Genomic DNA, 10,978 nt, shown 5'->3' with positions numbered 1-10,978 from the left:
GTCGATCAAATATAAACGGGATTTTTGTTCCTGAACATGAACAGTTGGTAGGACTGGCCCCGCGCTTCTGCTATGCTTAGGCGGGACCGTTATGAGTGAGGAGAGCGTGCTGTTAGATATTTCCTGCAGTTTCGTCAGTAACGCTCACGATGTCGGAGCAAACTCTCCACTGCGCAACGCATAATTATAAAATTTCTTGCTCGTGAAGGAGATACAGCAGCGGAAATTTGCCAGAGATTGACTGCACAGTTCAGTGATTAAAGATTGTCAAGGACGCGTGTGTGTAAGGAGTGGCGGAGGAAAGGGGAGGAAGCACCAGTGAAAGCCAAGACTCAACTTTCAGCTGGCAAGGTTCTTGCAACCGTTTTTTTTCGATCGGCAAGGCATTTTGCTGATTGATTTTTGCATGAGCGACGCACAATCAATGCCGCTTACTACTACGAGCTGTTGAACAAGGCGAGGGTTGCATATCGCCGTAAAAGACGAGACCAACCGGTTCGACAATGCGCGGCCCCATTGCGCTAATTCCAGCACCAAAACATAGCCATGTTAAAATGTAAATGATAACATCACGGGGCGGAAGTAATGTAATGATAGTTAAATTAGAGAAAATAAATTAGTCATTTATGAGACTTCAGATATTGTTTTAAGTTGTAACAATTATAACAAAACAAATTCCTGAAAGAAATTGAATAAAACGTCGGCCTTCAGATATCTTTTGTAAAGGCAGAATACACGACCTGGAGCAAACAAGCACCAAAATTCATGGAGACATAATATGGCAAAATTAAACGAGCATGGCAATTTAAGTATCTTGATGAAACAATTCAGGAAAATGGACTCGAAACTAAAGCCAATGAAATTAGATACCAAAAGTTCGAAACAGCATACTGAACTAACCCAAAATATCTGCAGTAAGAACTGTATCTCGAAGCATACAAAAGTAAGACATTACAACACAGTCATTAAACCAGACTGTCTTTATGGATTAGAAACGCTCACTTTGAACATAAAAGCAGACATTGAAAACATTCAGAAAAAGTAAGGCAAAAGGCCCAAAACTCGCCGACGCACAACACCGACTCAGAGGCAGACAAGGTGTTAATATTCACAGTGACATTAGGAAACGCAGACTAAGATTTCTAAGGACATATTTAAAATAATGGACCCAGAGAGACTTACAAAAGAAACGCCGGGTTGAGTGGCTCAGACGGTTGAAGCGCTGGCCTTCTGACCCCAACTTAGCATGTTCGAACGTGGCTCAGTCCGGTGGTGTTTGAAGGTGCTCAAATACACTGACTGACAGAGCAAATGCAACACCAAGAAGGAGTGGTCAGAACTGTATGCCAATTGCAGGGTAGACTGACGTCACTGAGATATGCTCATGATGTGAAATGCGCCGCTGTGCTGCGCACGTAGCGAACGATAAATGGGACACGGCGTTGGCGAATGGCCCACTTCGTACCGTGATTTCTCAGCCGACAGTCATTGTAGAAGGTGTTGTCGTGTGCCACAGGACACGTGTATAGCTAAGAATGCCAGGCCGCCGTCAACGGAGGCATTTCCAGCAGACAGACGACTTTACGAGGGGTATGGTGATCGGGCTGAGAAGGGCAGGTTGGTCGCTTCGTCAAATCGCAGCCGATACCCATAGGGATGTGTCCACGGTGCAGCGCCTGTGGCGAAGATGGTTGGCGCAGGGACATGTGGCACGTGCGAGGGGTCCAGGCGCAGCCCGAGTGACGTCAGCACGCGAGGATCGGCGCATCCGCCGCCAAGCGGTGGCAGCCCCGCACGCCACGTCAACCGCCATTCTTCAGCATGTGCAAGACACCCTGGCTGTTCCAATATCGACCAGAACAATTTCCCGTCGATTGGTTGAAGGAGGCCTGCACTCCCGGCGTTCGCTCAGAAGACTACCATTGACTCCACAGCATAGACGTGCACGCCTGGCATGGTGCCGGGCTAGAGCGACTTGGATGAGGGAATGGCGGAACGTCGTGTTCTCCGATGAGTCACGCTTCTGTTCTGTCAGTGATAGTCACCGCAGACGAGTGTGGCGTCGGCGTGGAGAAAGATCAAATCCGGCAGTAACTGTGGAGCGCCCTACCGCTAGACAACGCGGCATCATGGTTTGGGGCGCTATTGCGTATGATTCCACGTCACCTCTAGTGCGTATTCAAGGCACGTTAAATGCCCACCGCTACGTGCAGCATGTGCAGCATGTGCTGCGGCCGGTGGCACTCCCGTACCTTCAGGGGCTGCCCAATGCTCTGTTTCAGCAGGATAATGCCCGCCCACACACTACTCGCATCTCCCAACAGGCTCTACGAGGGGTACAGATGCTTCCGTGGCCAGCGTACTCTCCGGATCTCTCACCAATCGAACACGTGTGGGATCTCATTGGACGCCGTTTGCAAACTCTGCCCCAGCCTCGTACGGACGACCAACTGTGGCAAATGGTTGACAGAGAATGGAGAACCATCCCTCAGGACACCATCCGCACTCTTATTGACTCTGTACCTCGACGTGTTTCTGCGTGCATCGCCGCTCGCGGTGGTCCTACATCCTACTGAGTCGATGCCGTGCGCATTGTGTAACCTGCATATCGGTTTGAAATAAACATCAATTATTCTTCCGTGCCGACTCTGTTTTTTCCCCAACTTTCATCCCTTTCGAACCACTCCTCCTTGGTGTTGCATATGCTCTGTCAGTCAGTGTACGTCAGCCTCGTGTCGGCAGATTTACTGGCACGTAAAAGAACTCCTGCGGGACTAAATTCCGGCACCTCGGCGTCTCCGAAGACCGTAAAAGTAGTTAGTGGGACGTAAAACAAATAGCATTATTATTAGACATACAAAACAAATACTGTAGTTGAATTCTACAAAAACAAGAGTAAAGGCAAAACAGTCACAAGGAAATGGATTGGTGAACTCAAAACTGATCTGAAACAGGCAGGATAATCTTCAGATCCAAAATTCAAAACTGGCAAGTTCACCAAGAGCAAAATCCAAAGAAGGCCGGAACAACTTGGTCTGAAGACTGAAAGGAAGCCCACATTAAAAGAATGGAAGAAATATGGACACAAAAGAAGATAAAAGTGCGCCTCTGAGTACTTTGTGTACTCCTAATTGGCTTAGTCGCAAATACAGTCGAACCTCGATATCTCGAACCTCCGTTACTCGAATTTTTAGTATCTCGAAGTAATTAAATTTCCCGGCCGTTTGTCCTATTCTTCACGTTGCTCGAAATTCGCTTACACGGATTTCTGGATTTCTCGAAGCAAACGTTTCCTCCCTTGAAGCAAAAAATACTCTGTAACTCGAATTGTGTACAACATTAACTGCGCAATACGGCATTTGTGGTTTGTGAGGAACAGTTAACAAGTAAAGAAAGGGTTACAGTGATGCTGAGAGCTGATATGACGGGAAGTGAAGAACTATAACTTCAGTGATCGGAACATCGGTGAAGGCTCGCTGTTTCTTGGGTGTGAATTAATCACCGGTCTCGTACGAAAGCAACCCCCGAAGTCGTGGATGACAAGCTCCATTTACGAATCTTGGCTGCGTTGTATTGACGAGAAGTTTCAACGTGAAGGGGGAGTTTAACAGTAGCAAACAGAAGAGACTAACGGATTTTTTTCAAAGGTGTTAATGGTGGTATGTTTCTTGTTCACTACTGTGCCCTGTCTTCTAAAAAGTTATAATAAGTGTTATAATTAAAGTGATGCCGTAAAATAGAGTTTGTGTGTATATTTTTAAATACTGTTAAAAATAATGTATACACTACAAACCCGTAGATACATATGATTCAATTATATGCTATACATGCTCAAAAACGGTATTCTCTATAACTCGAAATTTCGATAGATCGAAATAAAATTCGAGGTATCGAGGTTCGACTGTATATAAAACAGAATTTCATTCTTGATTATATGATGATGTTATCTTATAATATTAAAAGACCTGTCGATTTATTGTTAGAGCTATCAACTCACTATAAAATGCATCCGGTAACGTATGCACGTGACTCCAGGCCCGAGTTTTCACGGTTAAAAGGTGGCAAGCCTGGCTGTGCTGACGCACCTCACGCTCAATGAGCTGCGATGGGAGGCTGGCGGAAGTTCCGTGAGGACTACTTCCGCTCCGTGCCCGGATATCCTGCCGGCTATCATTGACAACCCTTATTTAAAATGAGAGAAGTGCTCCACACTTCCTTACTAATTCCCAATACATTTCATTCATACTCACTTCCCCTCGTCGAGTCACGTATTATACACGTTAGTAGAGAGGCCGTATTTGTACGCCAACTATTGTTCGTTTTTAAAGGTATGCGGTAATACCAGGGGCGAATTTAGCTACTTGGCGCCCTTAGGCAGAGAAAAATATTTCCGCCCCTTACTTCCACATGAATGCACCACCCAGTAGCTTACAGTCGTACGTAGCTGAATAATATATTTTTTTTTAATATACGCCTCAGAAACTACATCCCTTGGAGATCACTCTATAATTATAGAAATTGAAAAGGAACAAAGAAAAATACTCCGGGGAATTTATGATCCCCTGAGAGAAAATGGAATGTGGATTAAGAAGAGAACAGAGGACAGATTCACTGATGCCGTACGCAAGGGACGCCTGAAATTCCATGGCCATATCTATAGAATGGACAGCGACAGACTGACAAAAAGATTATTTAAGGTAATCAACTCAAAGAAGGTTAGAAGAAACTAAGGCAGATCTCCAAGAAATGAATATCACAGACGATTTCATAGAAGATCGTGGAGGCTTTAGTACAAATTGTAGCTAAGCACAAATTCGTGGAGAAACCTAAAAAGAAAACTGGTAGCAAGTGATCCACAGAACGCAATATGTCCGGCTCCATGGATAAGTGGATAGCGTGCTGGCCTTTGGTCATAGGGGTCACGGGTTCGATTCCCGGCATGGTCGGTAAATTGAACCATAATTGGTTAATTCCGCTGGCACGGGGGCTGGGTGCATGTGTCGTCTTCATCATCATTTCATCCTCATCACGACGCGCAGATCACCTACGAGCGTCAGAACAAAAGATCTGCATCTGGCAAGCCGAACTTGTCCTCGGACACTCACGGCACTAAAAGCCATACGCCATGAAGAGATTTTGGGAGGGTAAGAAGGCGAAAACCATCAGGCCAACGAACAAATTTAACCTTCATTGGTTAATTCCAATGGCCCGGGGGCTGGGTGTTTGTGCTGTCCCCAACATTCCTGCAACTCACACACCACACATAACACTATCCTCCACCACAATAACACGCAGTCGCCTACACATGGCAGACGCCGACCACTCTCGTCGGAGGGTCTGCCTTACAAGGGCTGCACTCGGCTAGAAATAGCCACACGAAATTATTATTTTATCATATTAAGATCTTTCATACTTTAAAAGCCCCATTCAAGTTATTCGTCCATTAATGTCATGCTACGCCATCTCTCCATTGACAGCTAGGAACATACCACTTAGTCGAGCAGCTCGTCTCCTTACTCCCAAGTCTTCCCAGCCCAAAGTTTGCAATATTTTCGTAACCATGTTTTTTTTTTAATCATCAAGAACAAATTGTGCTGCTTTCCTTTGGAGCTTTTCCACTTCTCGTATCAAGTAATCCTGGTGAGGGTTCCATACACTGGAACCATATCTCCTTGGATTGTGATTTCCTTTCCAAATTGCTGTTTCATTTCCTGTACCGCTTTATACTAGAATATTTAGTCTCTAGCTAACTCCTACTGGGAGTTTGCCATACTTCAGGCGACATTTCAGGACCTTTTACCCTTGGAGGTCCCAGTGACCCTTGAGGGAATTTATCGCATGTTTAGGTCACGGTACAGTCAGTTGACGATAATATTATCAACGGCTGTGTGATAACTTCCTGTCCATGTTGGCCTACACCTTGTTTGGTCCCCCCTCAAGAGCACTGGCCTTGTGAGGACTTGTTGGGTGGTTTGATCCCCGCCAAGTCCGCCAGCCTGGTGTCGGTAGATTTACTGGCACGTAAAAGAACTCCTGCAGGACTAAATACCGGGACCTTGGCATCTCCGAAAACCGTAATTTCATCTGATGGACGGACGGAGTAAAAATTTGAATTGAATTTATTGATAATGATGATTTACATGCCACTGAGGGTGAAAAGCCCCTTTATGTAGCGTCTCCTTATAACACAATACAGGTTTATGAATATACTAACTACATTTTATAATATTAAAATATTAAATTAAACATTAAACTTGAAAATTAAAATACAGATACCGATTCCAATAAAATTAAAACATAAATTATATATGTAAGGGTTACTCTGCCCGAAGGGAGGTCCGAACCTCCGGAGAGGTATTCCTGAGCCGGAGTTTACGTGCGGTAGGGTGGCCAGTTCCTTTCCGCTCCTCCATTCCCTTACCCCCCACCAACAGCGCGTCGCAACCCATCCAACTCCTGACCACGCCCAATGTTGCTTAACTTCGGAGATCTCACGTGATCCGGTGTTTCAACACGGCTACGGCCGTTGACATAAATTATAAAAGAAGTAATAAAGTATATCATTCAAATTTAATATTTTAGACTACAAGAATCTAAAGAATATAAAAACAAACAATTTTCTTAGAAATATACATATTTCTGATTGCGAGACACAAGAATGCCTGATCTCAGCCCCTTGTGTACTCCTCCATGAAGACAGATGTTAAGGACTGCTTTAGTTGGGTACAGTTCCTGTCATTTGCAAAACGGTGAAGATTAAAGACATTGAAGATACGGGAGACCGCCTCTGTGGTGTAGTGGTTTGCGTGATTAGCTGCCACCCCCGGAGGTCCGGGTTCGATTCCCGGCTCTGCCACGAAATTTGAAAAGTGGTACGAGGGCTGGAACGGGGTCCACTCAGCCTCGGGAGGTCAACTGAGTAGAGGTGGGTTCGATTTCCACCTCAGCCATCCTGGAAGTGGTTTTCCGTGGTTTCCCACTTCACCTCCAGGCGAATGCCGGGATGGTACCTAACTTAAGGCCACGGCCGCTTCCTTCCCTCATCCTTGCCTATCCCTTCCAATCTTCCCATCCCCCTACAAGGCCCCTGTTCAGCATAGCAGGTGAGGCCGCCTGGGCGAGGTACTGGTCATACTCCCCAGTTGTATCCCTCGTCCAAGAGTCTGAAGCTCCAGGACACTACCCTTGAGGCGGTAGAGGTGGGATCCCTCGCTGAGTCCGAGGGAAAAGCCGAACCTGGAGGGTAAACAGATGATGATGATGATGATGATGATGATGATGAAGATACGGGATGAAGGGGGATTTGAAGGGTAGTTTTTGTAAACCTATTATCTCTGTTATGTACTGACTCCATAGATTTAAATGCATTATAAAGGTAGGGTGGGGTTTTCAGTTTGAGAATATTGTGCGTAGCAACGGCTACTGAGATTTCCAGTCGTTCATGCAGTTTCAACCATTGCAGCTGTATGTAATAGGGTGTTATGTGTTCATCACGCCTGGCATTTGTCACGTAACGAACATATGCGTTTTGTACCCTCTGTAGTTGTATGTTCAAAGTTTCAGATAAGTCCTTGTATACGACTGATCCATAGTCAGTTATGGGGAATATGACTTTGAACAAGTAGTTTTCGCATAAAAGGTGGTGTACATGACACGTTACGTTTCAAAATATGCATGGATGACACAACTTTTCTGATCACATTTAACGTATGATCAGACCAGGATGGAGTTCTGTTGAAAATGAGTCCTAGATTGTTAACGGTGTCACTATAATGGATATCTGTATCTAGAATTTCTATTGCTGGGAGGGATTTCAGATCAACAGTTTTCAGGAGTTTTGAGTAACCTATGCAAGTAAGCTGGGTCTTAGCCACATTTAATTGGAGTTTATGATTTGCGAGATTTGAGAGATAAGAAGCAGATTAGCACAAACCAAGGAAGCTGTCCATGAGAAAAGATTATTCCTGACCTCTAAGGCATCTATAGGCATCAAGGGATCATGGATACGTTCTGACAGCTCATAAGGGGAGGTCCGTTTACTGCCGGCCTGTGTAGGGAGAAGAGAATAAGGAGTTTGGTTGCCATGGAAACGTGGATGGACGCACTGTGGTTGCCATGGAGATAAGCCTGCTGCAGTGTTGCCAAGTCTCCCGAAATTTCAGGAGATCTCCCGATTTTTTTTCGCAACACACCAGAAAACCCGAAAAAACAAAAAATCTCCCAAAATTTCTTCTAATCCAAATTTGGTGCATAACATATTTGTGCCTGAAACCTCTTTCCTCGTGACGTTTTATCGATAACATCACTCGTTAGGTACTTCTCCGCATTCATTTTAGGCTCGAATTACGTAATCTCTCCCCTCCTATTATACTCAAAACTCACGGTTGACTGCATCATTCGAATGGAAATCACCGACCCGTACATAGAGTACAATATCTGCATACTACTACGACTTCAAAATTGGCACACAGTTTCTACGCCTGCTGAATAGATTGGGGAGAAAGAAGAGAAGAAGAAGAAGAGCCAGAGAGTACGAGTGAGTGAAATGTATTTTTCTCATAACTTCAAATAACTATTGCATTCTGCAATTTAGTTACATTATAACACTTCAGTGCTCGAGAAACTACCGACATTGTCATTAAAACTCCCGAATTTTTTCCGTACAATCTACCGATTTTTTATTTGTAGACCTGGCAACACCGGCCTGCTGGCCTGTTCGTGTTGCTTGGAGTTTCCAAACCTCTCAGTTCTGAGTTACGTACAACAGAACACAGCGGTCTGAAGGAACGAACAAATGAGCCGAAGCGAGGGGAATGGAATACAGGAATGTGGCAACACCGTGTAATGCTTCTCTCTCCAGCTCTATCTGTCAAAACGCTTCTTTCAATATTACGGGTGTAGCATAGTCGTTCGCAAGAAATACAGAAAAACATTTGTATGAAGTGTTGGACTGTACGGGACAGAAAACTGGACTCTCATGGAGAGGGATAAAAAAGAAAATGCGGGCTTTTGAAATGTGGTGCTGGCGCCACATGTTAAAAATATGCTGGATCAGAAATGAACAAGCGCTGAAAAGTGTGAATGAAAAATACCAGCCGGTAAAAAGGTTAGAAAGTAGAAGGAATAGATTCACAGGTCACCTGCTAAGACATCGAAACTACTGCACTAATCTGATGGAGAGAAGGATGGAGTGCAAAAAGAGAAGGGGAAGACCAAGAAAAGAATGTATGATGGAAATCAGGAATGGATTATTGTGCGGAACTGTAAGGATGTTAACACTGGAGTGAATACCTCTATCGTAAGGATGACAATGATGCCAACCAACCGTGTAAGGATGAAAAGAAAAAGAAGTCCTTTCAACCCTAAGTGAAGCGACGTATTCGCTATTTTGTGTCCCTGATGTGGTAGACAGTGATGGGCAAAGTACACTTATGCTCATAAAAACCAGAAAACCTTGGAAGACTAGCGATAGGAAGTTTATATTCAAAGGACATGTACATTAGTATGTTCTGAACAAATGATTAGCATTTGAACCCTGCCGGCCCTCGGGTTCAAGGTCCACATCAATATCTCGGTGCACCACCACCGACGGGTAAAATGTTCTTGCGGCTCTCGTTGTCGCTATAAACCGAAGGTAATGGATCGGTATGACTTGAGCAGACGTGCAGGATGCCTCGCAGACGTATGCGAGAACCGTACCGTCAAATGAGTTAGTTTGAAAGAGGGCGCATTATTGGCATGAGATAACGTGACGCATCCACTCGGAAAATTGCTGCTCGTGTGGGACGAAGTGTGTCGGCAGCAACGCAACGCGTGTGTACAGAATGGTTCACAGAATATGGGTCTGGTCGCACCACCCAGACCACCCCCCGAGAAGATCGACACCTCATCCGCATGGCATCGCAGGACAGATCTGCGTCCTCCTCGGCTCTGGCGCAACAGTGTTACACATCGTACACTATCAAGAGTGACAGTCCGTCGCCATTTATTACGGTCTGAGTTACCGGCGCGTCGTCACTTCCCCACCTACCTTTGACTAGTGTGCATCAACATGCTAGAGTGCAATGGTGTATGGAACGACGTCACTTCGAACAGGAATGGCAGCAGATAGTGTTTTGGGACGAATACAGGTTCTGTTTGTTTGAAAATGATGGCCGCATTTTGGTTCGCCGCAGACAGGGGAAGAGGCGTCACATTGACTGCATTCGCACAAGACATACAGCGCCAACTCAAGGCCTTATGGTGTGGAGTTCTATTGGGTACAACCACAAATAACAGTTGGTGCGTGTCCAGGGCAATGTGACCAGTTTGACCTACGTGAATGACATCCTGCACGGCACCCCCAGACGGCATATTTCAGCAGGACAATGCACGACCACATGTTGCTGCACGAACACGTGCCCTCTTGTTGTCACAGGATGTAGACTGTTGCCCTGCCCGCCCGATCACCGGACTTGTCGCCAATCGAAAATATGTGGGATATGGTGAAACGACGGGTGCGGGCGGCGCTGTGACCCAATGCCAACCACCAAAGATGAACTGTGGAACCAGGCGAATGCAGCATGGATGGCTGTAGCCCAGGACGTCAGTCGCACCTTTTACGCGTCAATGTAGCAGATGTAGGACGTAGAAATGAAAAGGTTATCACAGGACAGGGTGGCATGGACAGCTGTATCAAACCAGTCTATCGACTGATGACTCAAACAACAACAACAAAAACAACGCATCGATGTCATCACGCATGGAACAATTCAGTGCCCATGAAGGACCCAGTTCCTACTAGGCAACAGGGCACATGATGAACCTAGGTGACTGAAATACTAATCGTTTGTGCAGACCATACTAATGAACATGTTCTGTGAATATGAACTTCCTGTCTCTAGTCATTGAAGGTGTTCTCTTTTTTTATGAACATTAGTGTACAAGAATAAAGTAACTGACTTAAGAGTCTGTGAAAATGCCAGCTGTGCTGGACTAG

This window comes from Anabrus simplex, chromosome 1 (assembly GCF_040414725.1).
Source record: "Anabrus simplex isolate iqAnaSimp1 chromosome 1, ASM4041472v1, whole genome shotgun sequence".
NCBI lineage: Eukaryota > Metazoa > Arthropoda > Insecta > Orthoptera > Tettigoniidae > Anabrus > Anabrus simplex.
The sequence above is the reverse complement of the archived record's forward strand: the minus strand, read 5'-3'. Positions refer to the sequence as shown.